General features: G+C 60.1%; 1 protein-coding gene across 3 annotated transcripts in view; it reads right to left on the reverse strand.

Annotated features, from left to right (window-relative positions):
• CD82 (CD82 molecule) overlaps positions 1-15,888 on the reverse strand; it is a 47,284-nt gene that overhangs the window by 23,368 nt on the left and 8,028 nt on the right. Inside the window, exons 1-2 of one of the 3 annotated variants that reach the window (XM_070071328.2) lie at positions 9,803-9,826; positions 3,993-4,054 (exon numbers count right to left, since the gene is read on the reverse strand). The gene's annotated coding sequence lies outside the window, so the exon portion shown is untranslated. Of the gene's footprint in view, positions 1-3,984; positions 4,055-9,802; positions 9,827-15,888 lie in introns of those variants that run through there. The other 2 variants (XM_070071327.2, XM_070071329.2) reach the window with 2 other exon arrangements.

Genomic DNA, 15,888 nt, shown 5'->3' on the forward strand with positions numbered 1-15,888 from the left:
TGGCCTCTGGCAGACTGCTGGGCACCAAGCTCCACAGGTGCCTTTCCCAAGGGCAGACGGAGGGACAGCCGAAGGCAAAGCTGCCCGAAGAAGGAAAAGGTTGTCTGGGCGGTGGTGAGCTCCCTGTTAGAAGAGGCATGGAAGCAGCATGTGGCTAAATCTTTCCAGGTGATTCGAGTGCTATGTTAGGGGATGAGACTGGATGGGTCTCCCAGGGCCCGAGGCCAGGGGCTGGGACTCACACAGGCAGGGGTGACTCTGGAAGCCCAGCCTTGACCCCTCCTGCTGGGCCCTGCCTGGACTGCAGGAGGAGAAAACGGGGGTCCCTCATGCCAGGTCCCGGAGGTCTGAGAAACCCACGTCAGGTCAGGTCGGAGGAAGGGCTGGGGGACATGGGGGTCTGGCCTCCAGCTCCAACACTTGTCACGCAGTGGGTGCCCCCTTGGACCTGCCTGAGCCAGGGCCAGTGGATTTTTCTTTCCTACCAGGAACGCAGTTGAATGGTCTCCCAGAACGAGGCACAGGCCACGTCCCAAGGGGCAGTCCCAGGCTCAGTGCCCAAGTGGCCACAGATGAGCCACACTTCCCATGGCGATTTCATCTCACCACGCATCCCAGGGGCCAGGAGAGCATCTTGAGAATGGGCCAAGCGTGGCCAGAGCCCCTGGCAGCCCTGTGTGCAGCCCTCGCTGGTGCCCAGCCCCGGAGAGAAAGGTGGGAGAGGTTTCTCCAGCCCTGGCTCTCACGGCCTCTACAGAGGGCGTCTCCAGAGCTGCCTCGCGGGTATCGGGGTGCTGGGAAAAGTCCTAGTGTGAACGAGGGCGTGCAGGGGGTGGAGTCAGCTGCGGGCAGCCGCTCCCATGCGTCACTCTCTCTTAAAATTGTTTATGTGTCTTTGAGAGCCAGAGAGATGTAGATACGCATGCGCGCGTGCACACACACACACACACACACACACACACACACACGGAAGTTCTCATGCACTTATTCATTTCCCAAATCCCCACAATGGCTGAGGCTGGGCCAGGCCAAAGCTGGGAGTAGGGGGCTGAGTCTGGGTCTCTCGTGGGAGTGGCAAGGACCCCACCATTGGAACCATCACCTGCTGTCGGCCAGGATGGGCATTAGCAGGAAACTGGAATTGGGAGTGGCACTGAGACTGAAACCCAGGTATCCCAGTGCCGTCATCTTAACAGCATCTCCACGGCCAGGCCCAGTGCCTGACCTCCCCCTCCTCCTCCACGCTCACCCCAGCCTGTAGGCGGCTGCTCCTGTGCCCAGGGAAGCCGGGGCTCACACATGCCCAAGTCTCACAGATCATGGGCTGTGTGCTGGGTGTCGGAGCCCCACATCTTTCCACTGCCAAGTGCCCACCTCTCAGGGAGAAGCCAGGGCTCCACAGGGCTGGCTGGGCTGCTCTGTCCAGGTTGGGGCTGGGTTCAAGGTTGGGGCTCGAAGGGGCTCAGCTCGGCCAGCAAGCAGGAGCCTGGCAGCCCTCACTGCCACCTGCCGAGGTGGTCTTCCCACTAGTCTAGACTGGGGTACCCACTGTCCCCAGCTGGGCTCTTGTCACTCACACAAGGGCCCGAGGACCAGCTCACAGCCCTATTTCTCCTACAGCTGTGAGCTAAAAACACATTTTACCTTTTTTAAATAGCTGGGAAAAAATAAGAAGATTTTTGTCATGGATGAAAATTATATGGAATTCAAACGTCTGTGTCTGTAAATTAAGTTGCATTATTGGCATAAGGCCACGCCCCCGGCTGACAACTGTGGAGACTGGCGGGCCCTTTGAGGCAGAAGGGGTCGAGGGGTGCATGGACAAGTGTCTGTAAGATGCAGTGAGTGTCAGGCTGAAAGGGTGATCGTAGCAGCAGGAACCAATGCTACTTAGCGAGAGGATTCCTGGACAAGTGCTGGAAATTCCTGCTCTGCCAGCAGGTGGCCACGGGGAAGGGACCTTTTAGGCCTCATTCTCTTCCCTGCGAGGATGCACCTGCTGTGGTCCCAAGAAGGTGAGGTCAGAGCCTGGCACGGTCAGGGCTCAGCAAGCCGGACCTGGGGTGAGCGTCTTTTAAAATATACATATTATATTTATATATATAATATATATAATTACTTTTTTCACTCTTGTTTATGTATTTTCATTTTATTTGAAAGGGAGAGAGACAGACACAGAGAGAGAATGTCCTCAAACGTCCCCAACGGCCAGAGCTAGGTCAAGGCCAAGGTCAGGGGCCGGGATCTCCATCTGGGTCTCCCACGTGTACTTGAGCCACATCAGCAGCTCCCAGGGTGTGCATTAGCAGGGAGCAGAGGAGCTGGGGCTCCAACTGTGCTGCAGGCAACTTAGCTGCTGTGTCAGACACCCGGCCCCGGGGTTAGCGGCTTCCTACCTCTGCTATTAGTCTGTCGGGCACTTGAAGAAGTGAGGGGCGGCTGTGGCAGGTGCATCTAGCAAACAGAGCATCCCCAGAGCTGCGCTCTCTTGTACACACTTCCTGCAAATGTCGAGCGGCTGACCACGGCCCCCTGCTCAGCAAGTTAGAGAAGCTGACCACACAGGGGCAGAGAGGCAGGCGGGACCCCAGGCAGAGCTCCCAAGGAGCCCTGGGGCACCGTGTGGGCTGAGGACGGAGGAGCTGAGTGTGCGCTGTGCTCTGTGGCAGGTGCATTCGCGGATTCTAAACAGCTACAGCTCAACTTGATCAGATGGATCATTTTGTACCAAGTCCGTCTACACACTGAGATGATTACACCAGTGTTTAGGAGCGTCCACTCATTTTCCGAGAATCACCTCCAACAACCCCTCTCCCAAGAAACCTCCTGGCCTTGTCGACTCTGCCCCCTTGGCCCCCAAGACACCTGCTGGTTGGGGCACTTCCGCCACCACAGGATAGTGGAGCAGCTCCCCACACTGGCACCAGACTGCCTGGGTTTTCATCACCTCCTTGCTCTGTGACCTTGGACTTGACCTCTCTGAGCTTCACTGTACTCAGCTGCTAAACGAAGAAGACAGAAGGTATTTGACAGGCTCGTCCTGACAGTCAGCTGGATAATGTGGGGGAAAGGCCTGGCGAGTGGTAGGATGTCGATCTGTGGTGGCTACTATAACTCAGCACAACCCACACTAGCGCTGTGCCCCCTGGCCCACTGCCCTGTGGCCTGTGATACGAGAGAGTTTCCTACTCATGAGAACAAAGTAGACCCCCAGTGAACATTGTCAATGAAAGACTAGCTGGATAGAAGGGTGAACAGATGTGGGCATGGGCGGATGAGCAGGTGGATGAGTGGGCTGTTGGATGGGTAGCATAGCTGGGTGGAAGGATGGGTGGATGGATGGATGGATGGATGGATGGAGGGATGGATGGTCATGTGGGGAGAAGGCAGTATGCATGAGTGGATGGCTATGTGGGTGGATGGGTAGATGGAAGGATGTGTGGGCAGATGGCTGGGTGGGTGGATGGGTGGCTTGGCGGGTGGACAGATGGATGGATGGAGAGAGGAGGGAGTGGGACTGCCACTAAGGATGCTGGGACTTTGAGTGCTCAGCCACCTGCAGGAGTCTACCATCTACAGCCCCTGAGACACCTGAGTCTATGTTCAGGTCTCTTCTGAGGGTGCTGGTGGTGGACGAGTGGGGTGAGCACCTTGAGCCAGCTCACAATGCCAGGATGGCCACCAAGCTTCCCTCCCCTCCCCGCCCCTGGAGCCGCTGGGCACAGGAAGCAGAAGTGGGGAGAGGGCGCGCCTCCACAAGAACCCCTTCTTTGCACGGGGCCCCCTGTGAGCCTGCATCTGAGGATGGCACAGGGGCCTGCTGGCCTGACTCGAGGGCCCAGATATTCCTCCTCAGCCTAGGGGGGCCCAAGTGGTGCAGGGGCCACAGCACCTCCAGCCCCAGAGTCAGGTGCAGGCTCAACCCCTGCTTGGATAGGACACGTGGTAGGTGACGTCACACAGGGGCCCGCCCCCTGGACCCACCTCCTCACCTGTCCACTGGCAGACTTGGCGCAGAGCAGTGTTTTCCGGAGCAGCTTCTCAGAGGATGGTCCTGGAAGACAGACACATTGTTTAGAACAAAGGTTCTGCTGTCCCAGCTGGGGGAGCGCCAGGCCTCCGTCCCGAGAGACGCTGGATGACACCACGCTGTCCACGGCCCCGAGACAGCCAGCAGCGAACGCCAACCCGGAGTCCTCCATAGGCTCCCAGGAGACCGCTCTCACGTGGAACACGCCGGAGGGGACCCCAAGGCAGAGAAGGGGAGTCAGCAGCCCCTCCACCCACCGCGGGGCTCAGGGCAGACACCTAAGAGCCGTGCCTGGGTCTCTTCTCCAATCCAGCACTCCTCCTGGCTCCACGCCTGCTTCCATGGAGCCCAGCACACCTTCCTGCCCGCACCAGACTCCTCCTCCACACGGCAGGGGGGCACCTTGAAACAGCTCAGGCCACTCTTCCATGCACCTGCCTGAGTTCTCAACTCCAGCTGCACAGTGGAGTCAAGACATGACAAAGCCCAGTGCCCTGGCCCTACCCAAGTCCTCAGAATGTCCAGGCGTGTGGCCTGGTCCCCAGGGGACGCTGCAGCACAGCCAGGTTTGACCTCTGGGTCTGTCATGTGGTCCCATTGCAGTGACCTGACCTGCTCACTGACGTGCCTGGGCCCCCTCCTAGATGTGGGTGCCTTAAGGCAGGGGCCCTGCCTGGCTCACTGACCCCGGTACAGCACCTGGTGTGCAGTGAGCGCTCTGTGTGTACGTGTAGGAACAAGCAAAGGAAACGGGGTCTGGAGACGGCAGGAAGGGTTTCCAAGAGGAGACAAAGACAGACTGACTTTGATCCTGCAGCTGGACAGTTCCGGTCCTTAGAAATGAACTCTCTGGCTAGAAACGGCATCACTGAGCAGTAATGATGTCACTGGCCAGAAATGACATCACTGGAGAGTACTGACATCACTGGGCAGTAATGATGCCATTGCGTAGTAATGATGTCATTGCATAGTCATGACGTCACTGGTCAGTAATGATGCCATTGGTAAATAATGATGTCACTGGGTAGTGATGACATCATTGGCTAGTAATGATGCCACTGGCTGGCAGAAGGGCTGGGACTGTGGTGTCCCCCAAAATGGTGCCCCCCCAAAGACTGGATTTGAATCCCCTTGAGCCAGAGAAGTGGATCGGAGCTGTAGATGCCCTCCCTGGAAAGACACTCGCAGAGTGGCAGGCAGGTGCTTCCCTCCTGTCTTAGGGACCACAGATGCCAGAAAGTCCACTGGGGGGCCCAGGTCCCCTGCTCCCAAATGCCTAGAGCGTGGTCCCCACACTCACTGGAAAGGGGCTGGATCCCTGTTGCCAGGGATCCTGGGAGCTGCTCCGGGTGCAGCCTGGGAATCGGGGCCTTTTCAGCTCCCCAGGGGGCTCTCAGGAGACTTGGGATGCGCGCAGGCCTGGGTGTCACAGCGCAGAAGTGCCTGGCACCTGTGCGTGGAGCTCCCTGCACCTCTGTTCCAGCACTGCTCCTCGGGGGTCAGTGACCCCAGAGCAATCGCACAGTGCACGTGACCTTGCAGAGACCCCCGAGTTCTCTCAGAGCTCAGAGCCTGCAGGTGCACAGCAAGTTCAGGCCGAGCACCAGCTGGAGGACGGGGAGACTCCCTGCCCAAGCCTGGAGCCCCTCTCTCTCCACCTGTAACCCGCCCTGTTCCCCTGGCCTCCCACGTGGTGGAGTGGGGTAAAGAAGCCTGGACTCAGAGCTGCACAGCCGGCTCCCCCCGGCTCTGCCATGGCCCTGACCCGGGGCGTCTTCCTCAGCAGGGAATGGGGACCCTGACCCTGCCCACCACACCCGTGTGACGTGAACTGGCACACAGTAGGGCTCAGTCCCTGCTGATGGCCTGGCCCTCTCCTCCCACTCTCTCCACCTGAAGACACCTTGTCTGCCACATCCTGCCAGTGATGTGGCCTCGGACAATCATTTCGCCTCTGAACCTCAGCTTTCCCACCTGTAAAATGGACTTAATAACGGGTTATGGTGAGGCTTAAAGGAGTTGGTGCCTGTGATGGGCCTGGACCCAGTAAGCGCCAAATAAATGTTGATGATGATGACGATGGTGGCGATGATGATCGTCCGGAAGCTGTCAATTTCCTGACCACAGCCTCCATGGAGCCACCGTCTGAGGCCTTGATCCGGCCTCCAGCTGTGGAATGACCACTGCTGCTCCGGGGCAGCCTAAGGCAGGGCGGGGGGAAGTGGCGGGGGGGCGGGGGGCAGGCTCTGCCCTCTGCGCGGGTGGGGCCGCACTAGCCTGCCCGAGGCTCAGCGCTCCAGCCTGTTGGGTGAGTCTGCAACCGATCCCGTGGGAGCCCTGCCCGCCCACTCAGGCAGAAAGTGGAGGAGAAAGCCTGGCACAGCCGTCCCGCCCTGGGAGGCGGCGGAACGCAGGCGCTGCACCTGCAGGCTGGCCTCTGGCCTCCTGGACTTTGTCCGGCTCGCCCAGGGAAAGAGGCGGGGCCCAGGCGGCTGTGTTTGCGTGTTTGACAGGTGATATGTTTCCTGAGCAGCCAGCTGACTCTGGGGGCCTGGCTTTCTGACCTCTCCGTAATCTTATTTTTTAATCTCTGCTCTTAACTTCTTGTTGTTGCTGTTAAAACCAGAGTTTGGGTGGGGGTGGAGGGGGGGTAGACAAAGCTGTAACTGGGAATCTACAAAGCAGGACTAGGAACTCCAGTGTCCCCTAAGACCCAGCTCTGCCTTCCTTCTTGCTGCGTGACCTTGAGCAAGGCAGCCACTCAACCTCCCTGTGCTTCCGCATCCTCGCCTTGAACTTGGAGCTGCTGGCAGGACCCCCGTCTCATAGGACTGTCCAAGGAGAGAGCTTTGGGGTCCTGGCTGCGGCTCACACCCACATAAGTCTTTCCCAGGGATCACGGGGTGTGACAGCCCAAAGGGTCGCCCTGTGTGTCCTACAGATGTGGGGCTCCAAGGCTCATTAAGGACCCGGGTGATGGGTTCCCACTCTCCTGCGGGTCCTGCATCCTGCAGCTGAGACTGACCCCCTGCTAGGGGGAAGGAGACCATGAGTACAAGCGCAAGACAGGCTGGTGGCCAACTCCAGCCAGACGGCAGCTGAGGAGTGATGCGCTCGTAGCCTCGGCCCCCTGCTCATTTAGTCTCTGTGACCCTCCTCAGATGGACGATTACCCCCATTTGACACATGCACACACTGATCCCCAGGGGCTCGGGGGCTTGCCTAGGGCCACGTACATAAGTGGCTGAGCCACGCTTAAAATTCAGTTCGGACTGAAACCTGCGGAGACTTTCCTCCTCATCTGCTGCCCGGGTGAGCGAGGTGGGCGGTGGAGCCCACCCACCCCAGCCTCCCCCACCCCAGCCTGCCCCAGCCCCCTGAGGCCTGACGCTTGGCTTCCTGTTAGGAAGGAAAAGACCAGCTCCACCAATCCTGGCCGGGATGTTCCTTGTTTGACTGATGAGGTTGACAGATGTGGCCCTCCCCAGGGCAGGTTCCGAGCCCAAGCAGAGACTACAGGGGCCTGCCCACGGAGGAGGGGGCTGCTCCAACTGGAAGGTGCACAGCGCAGAAGAGCAGACACCTGGACTTTCCTACCCGGCCCCCGCGCAGCCAAACCCTCAAGCTGAGGCTGAGCCATAGCTTCTGAACTCCCGCTCTCCGTGGCTCCCTTTTTTGGTGGTTTCTGGCCTTCGCAGCAGGCTGCTTGGTCCCCATACAGCCCCGTGCCGGGCTCTGAGGTTCACATACTCAGACTCCCACGGTGCCCAAAAGGCCTTTGACATCCCCTAGTTCAGTCTGCATTTCTCAGATGAAGGCACTGTAGCTTAAGAGACCACGGCTGCCTACCCTCCTGGGGAATCTGTAGGCTCAGTGTGCAGGACGGGAGCGGTCAGCATTTCCTAACCTGTTTCCCATCGTGATGCCTGCAGAGAAGTGCGTAGGTTTGTTCTGCAGGCTGGGGTGGACAGCCAGGACTCAGCCTGCCCAAAGAGACCAGTAAGGGCTCTGTCCCTGAGGGCCGAGGAGGTTAACTTGCGACTCATTTGGCACGTGGGCTGGGAAGCATTAAGTTACAGGGGCATTGAGCAGCTTTCCAGAAGATTCCAGGGCCCTAGTGATAGGACACAGATTCCCAGGTGGGCTCTCAGGAATCAGTCACCTTCCAGGGACTTCTCCAGGGCCCATGGCTGGAGGCAGAACACCGTGTACTTTGACCTGGGAGACCTAAAGTCCAACCCCATTTCTCAGCACGGTGTGACCTTCACCGAGTCACCTACCCACCCCGAGCCTCAGTGTCCTTGTGTGTAAAATGGGCCATCAGGGCCAGGGGTTGCTGCAAGTGGGTTAAGCTGATGCTTGGGATTCCCACATCCCATATTGTAGGGCAGGTTCGAGTTCTGTCCTCTGCTTCCAGTTTTTTTTGACAGGCAATGAGAGAGAGAGACAGAGAGAAAGGTCTTCCTTTGCCGTTGGTTCACCCTCCAATGGCTGCCACGGCCAGCGCGCTGCACTGATCTGAAGGCAGGAGCCAGGTGCTTCTCCTGGTCTCCCATGGGGTGCAGGGCCCAAGCACTTGGGCCATCCTCCACTGCACTCCCAGGCCACAGCAGAGAGCTGGCCTGGAAGAGGGGAAACTGGGACAGAATCCGGTGCCCCGACCAGGGCTAAAACCCGGTGTGCTGGCACCACAAGGCGGCCTGTCCTCGCTTCCAATCCAGCTTCCTTCTCATGCATCCTGGGAGGGAGGCAGTGGCGATGACCCAAGTGCTTGGGCTCCTGCCACCCACATAGAGACCTGGATGGAATTTTGGGCTCCTAACTTTAGCCTGGCCCAGCCCTCCTGGCTCTTGTGGGCATCTGGGAAGTGAACCAGTAGATGGAAGATTTCTGTCTCTCTCTCTCTCTCCCCCTCCCTCCTTCCCTCTCCCCCTCTCCCCCTCTCTCTCACCATTCTGCATTTTTTTTTAAACAGGCCATCAAAGCTCGCCCAGGAAAAGAGCAGAATCAGCTTGCCAAGCCCTGGACTGTGAGTGAGACTCGGGCCAAGGGGACTATGGGAAGAGCTCATCCTGTGCCACTAATCAAGGAGCCCGACCTCATGTGGCAGGAAGGCTCACATGAAGGTGTCCCCTGAGATGTGTGGCAGACGCAGGGTTCCTACAGCCTGCCCCGGGAGGGTTACCACCACCAAGAACGTAGGCTGGGGGTCTGGCAGAAAGGGTACCTTGCCCTGCCCACACGGGGGACCGCGGCACAGCTCAGCTGCACACTCAGGACCCTGACTATGGAGGCAATGCCCCACCTTCTGGGTCATTGCTTCCTGCCCGCCCAGCATCCTCCCAGGTGGCAGGGGGCACTGGAACCAGGTAGGAACCAAGTGGTTCCCAAGCTCATGGATCAGAGGCCTGGCGGCATTGGGGGTGGGGGGGGCAAGCACCTGTAGCTTTAACACACACACTAATATCTCAGCTCTCCTACCCAGATGGCAGGCTGGAACAGCAGGACACCAGCCGGGACCTCAAAGAGGACAATACCTCTTCCTCCCAGGAAGGAAGAGCCCTTGTGTCTAGGGGGAGCCTGAGGGGCCACCCCCCCCCCAGGGGGCTCCCACCTGGCCGTTCCCTGCTGAGTTTCCATCCTCAGCTGCTGCCCACTGCAGTTCACAGAATCCTACTCCAGGCTGGCCCCGAGTGAGACACAGAAAGTGGACGTGTCAAATCTGTTCCTGTCTACAGGGAGAGCCCCCCCCCCTTCTGGTGGGGTACATACCTGGAAAGGGGCAGTGACACACCGCTCTCGTCCTAAGACGGCTGGGTGACTGTACTCCGCCCTGGCTCCGCCCCCAGGGACCAGCCCCGCCCGTGCCACGTGGATTTAGCAAGGGCAGCTCACGGCTCTGCAGTCAGTGCCTGCCCAGGGCCGTGCTAAGTACCTCCCATAGCTTGGGGTATCCCGCCCATGATCCTAGGACACGAGCACTGCTCCTAACCCCATTATACAGGTCAAGACATCAAGGCCCAGGGTGGCAAAAGGACTTGCCCATGTTCTATGTGGATTTGGGAGGTGACCCCGAGCCCCCGCGTCACTGTCACATCCCACTGCCTGCAGAAACACAGTTATAAATGGCAGAGAGCAAATGAACCCCACCAAGGCCCAAGCTAGAATAGGGGGGCTTGCAGCCCGGCCTCTGAACCCCACCCAGAGAAGGCACTCACACGTGTGTCCCAGAGCCTGGGTGGCTGGGGACAGGTGGCTAACAAAAGGTTAAATTCTAGGCCAGGGCTCCTCCCAGAAGAGAAGCTGGGTGTGGGCCCTGAGCAGCAGTGATTAGAGAGGGAGGGGTCTAATCAGGGACCCCACATGGCAACGGCAGTGGGCAGGCCCTCAGTCACATCACACACACCCCAGGCACTGTGCTGGAAGGACGAATTGGGGAAGCTGAAATGCCTCCTCCTTCAGGCAGCCTTCCCTGAACACTCCTGCACAGACCCTTGGCGCATCTGGGGTACACAGGGCAACCTCACAGGGCGGCACAGGCCCCAGCTCCAAGCTTCCCAGCCTTCAGCCAGGCAGGCGGCCCAACCCAGGGAGGAAAAACCATTTCCATAGTCATCTACAGCGATCTGGGCCTTGTGCCTCCCGCCCAGAGGGCCCCCGGCTCCCAGGCAGGGAGGTGGCTATTTAATCAGTGCAGGCACTTGGCAGACAGGGTAGGAAAGCGGTAACAGAGGAAGCTGGCGCGGCCACCGGGGCCCCCTCCCTGGGCCGCATGGGCTTCTCCAGGATTGCAGTGGATCCACAGCCTGGACAGCCTCCGCCAGGGTGGCCCCAGGCTGCAGCCCTGCCCAGGCCTTGGGGGAGGCCCTAGATTCAGGGCTGCCTGGGGAGGAGGCAGAGGGATCACTGACGGGGATGGGTGGGCGTGGGGAGCAGACGGGGCAAAAAGAGGCAGAGGAAGGTGTGGAGCGGAGAGGGAGAGGCAAAGAGACAAAAGGGATGGAAGGACTGGGAGAGGGACAGACGGACGGACCCCTCTGCACTCAGGGCACCAACCCCACAGCTCAGGCCCTCTCTGGGACCCCTGTGGTGGTGGGGGGGCGGCTGAGGCAAAACTGGCCCCGGGGGTGCAAGGACCCAGCCGGGAGCCAGCCCAGCAACTGCCCCACGCACTCACCCCATCACCCCTCACTGTGCTTTGTGGCCTCCTGAAGTACCTGGCCACCCTCGGGCCCTGCACCACCTCTGTCCCTCTCCAAGGAGCCATCAGTAACAACCCCTCCCAAGCCTCAGCTGCCCCTAGACCCCAGGAGAGGCAGGGGAGTGCCTGGAAGGACCCCCGTCCTCCCCACACCAAGATTCCTGCGCAGGGTACTGGGGGCTGGGGTGCTCCAGGCCCAGCCACTCATAGCCCCAAAAAGCAGCAGCAGCAGCAAGGAGAGACGGGGACCTCAGCCAGCAGTGGCCAAGGCCCAGTGCGCACCCAGAATTCCCTGCACTTGAGCCCTCAGGGCTGTGGGGAAGAAGGGAAGAGAGAGGGAGGCAGCCCAGCCAGCTCTCCCCCCTCACCAAACACCCCCCTTCCCCAGGGTAGTGGGGGCAGTCCCCACTCCAGCTGCTGAAGCCGGGTGGGAACCTGGGACCCCCCAGCACGCCTCCTTTCTCCCCATCACTTCCCACTCCTGCCGTGAGGGGCGTGGCCAAGGACTGGGGGTGGGCAGGCAGAGGTGTGAGGGTGGAGGGGAAGATGTCCCCAGCACAATCAGGGGAAGTGTGGCGATGATGACCACTGTGAGAAGGTCTGGAACACGGGGCGCTGGGAGCTGGGTATGGACAGACGGAAATGAGACGGGAAGGTACTGGGTGAGCTAGGAAGAGGTCTGTGCCCCCAGCAGACCCCGGGTGTCAGGCAAGGGACGAGAGGTGGCCACCCTGGTCTCAGACAGAGTCGGGCAGGGCCTCATACCCTCCCACCCCCTACCCCCTTCTCAAAGGAAGAAATCAGCTCAGAGAGAAGCTGCCACCCTGGAGCAGCCCAGCAAACCACGCCCAAAACTGGCCTAGGGAGCTTCCAGGTGTCCACAGGGAAGAGGGACTATGGGCCGGTGGGAAGGAAAAGGGATATGCAAATGAGCAACCCCCGGAGGAGCCCTTGGACCACCTGGCTTCCCACCCCGCCCCATCCATCCAAGCTCCCTGCTTCTGATCAGGAGGACACAGGCGTCCCCCACCCCCCCCACACACACACAGATTGGGAAACTGAGGCTCAGAAGCGTCACCACCAAGCCCCCACGAGGAACACGCCGTTTGTATTCTCAGGCCGAGATAAGAGTGGCTCAGGTTCCCAGCAGGACAGTCACACAGCTGAGGCTGGCCCACACACAGCGAGCACAGACCCGGGCACCCTCAGCTCTGCCCGACCTTGTGGGGGCCCGGACTCACAGATCTAGCACCGCCCCTGCTCCTGGGCTGAGCCCAGGGGTCAGCGAACCTGGTTAGCCAGTCCACCCACTGCACAGAACCCAAGAGAGAGAGAGACAGACAGAGAGGGAGGGAGAGAGGGCCCCGAGTCGGCTTGGCCAGAGGCCGAGGCTCGGCTGAGGGAGCATAGGGGCTGGAGCCAGGCTGTGTGCATGAGGAAGACCCGGTCAGGAGCCTGGCGCGGATGATACACTCACTGAGCCGCAGGGGCCCTGAGATGGAAAAAGCTGCCTGGTGCATTTGGGAAGCAGGCACAGTCCCACACGTCGGGGGCTGAGGTGGGGGCTGCCACCATCACCAGGGACCTCAGCCCCCAGGGCCCTGAGCAGGAGCCTGCGCCCACCCTATCTTACAGGCTTCCAGCCCACAGCAATGAGCCCAGTGCAGCCTCCCCTGGGAGCCTGGGAGGCAGCCCCGGTGGTGGGCCAGGCCCAGGATGGGGAGCGAAGCCAGCCCAGCGGGCGGACCCACCCCTTCCTGCTGTCGCATAGGGCGCTGGCCAGCATGGGGGGAAAAGGACATGGGAAAGTGTCCCTGCCAGCACCATAAAGCACAAGGGATCATTACGGGAAACAGGGACCCAGAAGTCCCACGAGGGGGCGCGACCTGCCAAGGTCTCACAGCCAGGCAGTGGTGGAGCAGGACTTGATCCGGGTCTCCCAAGGCCCTGACTCCCAAGAATTGCTCTGTGTGTGTGTGTTGCTAGGGGCGGGGGCGGGGGGAGACCCACGGCCACCCCAGACCCCACCAAGCCTGGGGATTTGGGATTGGCCTTGGGCAAGCGGCTTCTGGTCCCAGACTCTCAGTTTCCTCATCTGTAAAATTGGGAGACAGTGGGGGGGATGGGTGGCGGGGGGAGGCTGACACCACGGCCGCCTTCAAACAGCTCAGAGCAGGGCCTGCACGCATTGGACGCTCGGCACGGGAGGGCTCCCTCTGCCCTGCAGCCTGCCAGGGAGAGCTCAGATTTGGCAGAATAAACTTTTCCGGCTTCCCGGAAAACCTGCCAGGGCAGTAATGGGGAACGCAAACTGCTGGGAAACCGGAGACCGTGGAAGATGATCACGTCGCTGGTGGGGGGAAGAGGGGGGAGTGGGGGGAGTGGCAAAACAGAGCGAGGCTGGGCCCGAGTCGGGGTGGGAGAGCCCGGGGCGGGCTCAGTGAGTGGGCAGACCAGCCTGGAGGAAGTCAGCCAGGGCCTCGGATGAATCAGGCCAGCTGTCGGAGCCTCAGTCTTCGTCACTGTGAAATGGGGCTAGTGCTAACCATCTTGTCTTCCTGCACTGGAGGCAAGCACACAAACAGGGATGATGCGGTGGGGCGGGGAGCCCCGGGGAGCTCCCAGGACAGGGCTGTCAGCAGCACCGGGGACCGACACGTGCCACCAAGCGCTCCCTGGGCCCCGTCCCGCTGCGACAGCATTGCCAGCAAGCGTGTGTCCACAATGCAGGTTCTCAGGCTGCACCCCTGCCCAACAGAACCAGAAACTGCGGGGGTGGGGCCCGTGCCCTGCACCTTGCCAGACGCTCCTGCAAGGCGGCCAGCGTTTCAGAACCCCCGCCTCACCCCCAGGGTCTGCCCACGCCAGGGAAACCGCCTCCCCGCCCTCCCCGCTCTCAGGACTCGGCTCTCCGGGCCTGGCTTTCCAGAGGCTGCTGGGAGGGAGGAGTCGCCGTGGGACAGGCCATTAAATAGTAAAGAGATCGCATGATTAGTTAATGATGCCACACAGCTCCCAGAGAGGAGAAAGGTCAGAAGTCAGCCTAGAAATGAAAAGAAAAAGCTGCGCACTTTCGTGTGTCTCAGACACACACACACACACACACACACACACACACACGCCCGGCCCTGGCCCTCCGGGGGTTTGCCAAGGAGCACAAGGGACAGACAGTGCCCCTGCCCTTGGAGCTGAGTGGGGGGCTTGACCCAGTGGTTACCGGAAACCTGGTCCTCAGACTGAGTGTACAGACCACCTGCCCCCGCCCCGTGAGCTCAGTAGCACACACAGAGGGACAAGGCGGTCCCTACAGCAATGGGGACCCCAGGGAAAAAGGCAGCAGCCTCGGCGTGCGACAGCAGACAGCAGGCGGCCACTTAACCAGGTCACGGCGGGCTCCCGTGGCGCGACACCGCGGAGCTGGGAAGCGCGCTGAATCACACGGAAAATCCTCCCTCCACGACCCGCATGTCCAAAGCGGCAGCACAGGAAGTGGCTCAGATGGCACGAACCCCATCGTGTGTGTGTGTGTGTGCGTGTGCGTGTGCGTGTGTGTACTTGTTTTTCCCCTTAGGAAAAAAAAAAAAGGTCAAAACACTCAACTGCTCACTGTGGTTATCTCCAAGTGGCGACTTCCTCCCGCGTGTGGGCTCTTTACCCTCCCACTTTTTCTACAAAAACTTGCTTCGTTCATTGCAGAGCTGTGTGTGGGGGTGGCTGTGTGTGCGTGGGTGCACGCATGCGTGTGTGGCCACGTAGCTCAAACGGCCAGGAAAGAAGAGCCGACAGAGCCATCTGTGCCTCAAGTCAGAGTGGCTAGGCTGGGGTCCTCCAGCTGTCCACACTCCACGTGCTGCCAACAAGCCGGACGCTCAGGCAGGGTGGCTTTGCCCAAGTTCAAGACCGTGTTTCCGAGAACCAGGTCTGCCCAGAGCTCTCCAGCCTGAAGGTGTGTGGCACAGGCTGCGCGCTGTCCATGGGATCGCACTGGGTAGCGGGGTTGATGCCATGAACTACACAGCTGCTCCCAACACCAAGATGCGTGACTTGCATGGGCGGGATACATGTAGCCCACGGGCCGTATAAGGCCACGAAATCACTGGGTCTGGCCCTGCCGGGGCAACTCCAGGCGGAATTCAAAAATCCAATGAAGGCCGGCACCGTGGCTCACTAGGCTAATCCTCTGCTTGCAGCACTGGCACTCCGGGTTCTAGTCCTGGTCGGGGCGCCAGATTCTGTCCCGGTTGCTCCTCTTCCAGTCCAGCTCTCTGCTATGGCCCAGGAGTGCAGTGGAGGATGGCCCAAGTGCTTGGGCCCTGCACCCGCATGGGAGACCAGGAGAAGCACTTGGCTCCTGGCTTCAGATCGGCGCGGTGCACCCGCCACAACACGCTAGCTATAGCAGCCACTTGGGGGGTGAACCAACAGAAAAAGGAAGACCTTTCTCTCTCTCTCTCTCTCTCTCTCTCACTGTCCACTCTGCCTGTCAAAAAAAAAAAATCCAGTGACTTGACAGCAAACTAATCGTTAGGTTGATCATTTTGCATGGCCCGAGAATGATGTTATCGATATCCAGAATAAAGGATATCCCCCACTCCTGCCAGAGTCTAGACACAAGTGTCCAACGTGGCCTTCAACTCTCAAGAGCATCCAGGCCCAG

This window comes from Oryctolagus cuniculus, chromosome 1 (genome assembly GCF_051225735.1).
Source record: "Oryctolagus cuniculus isolate XC-2025 breed Fujian yellow rabbit chromosome 1, ASM5122573v1, whole genome shotgun sequence".
Lineage (NCBI taxonomy): Eukaryota > Metazoa > Chordata > Mammalia > Lagomorpha > Leporidae > Oryctolagus > Oryctolagus cuniculus.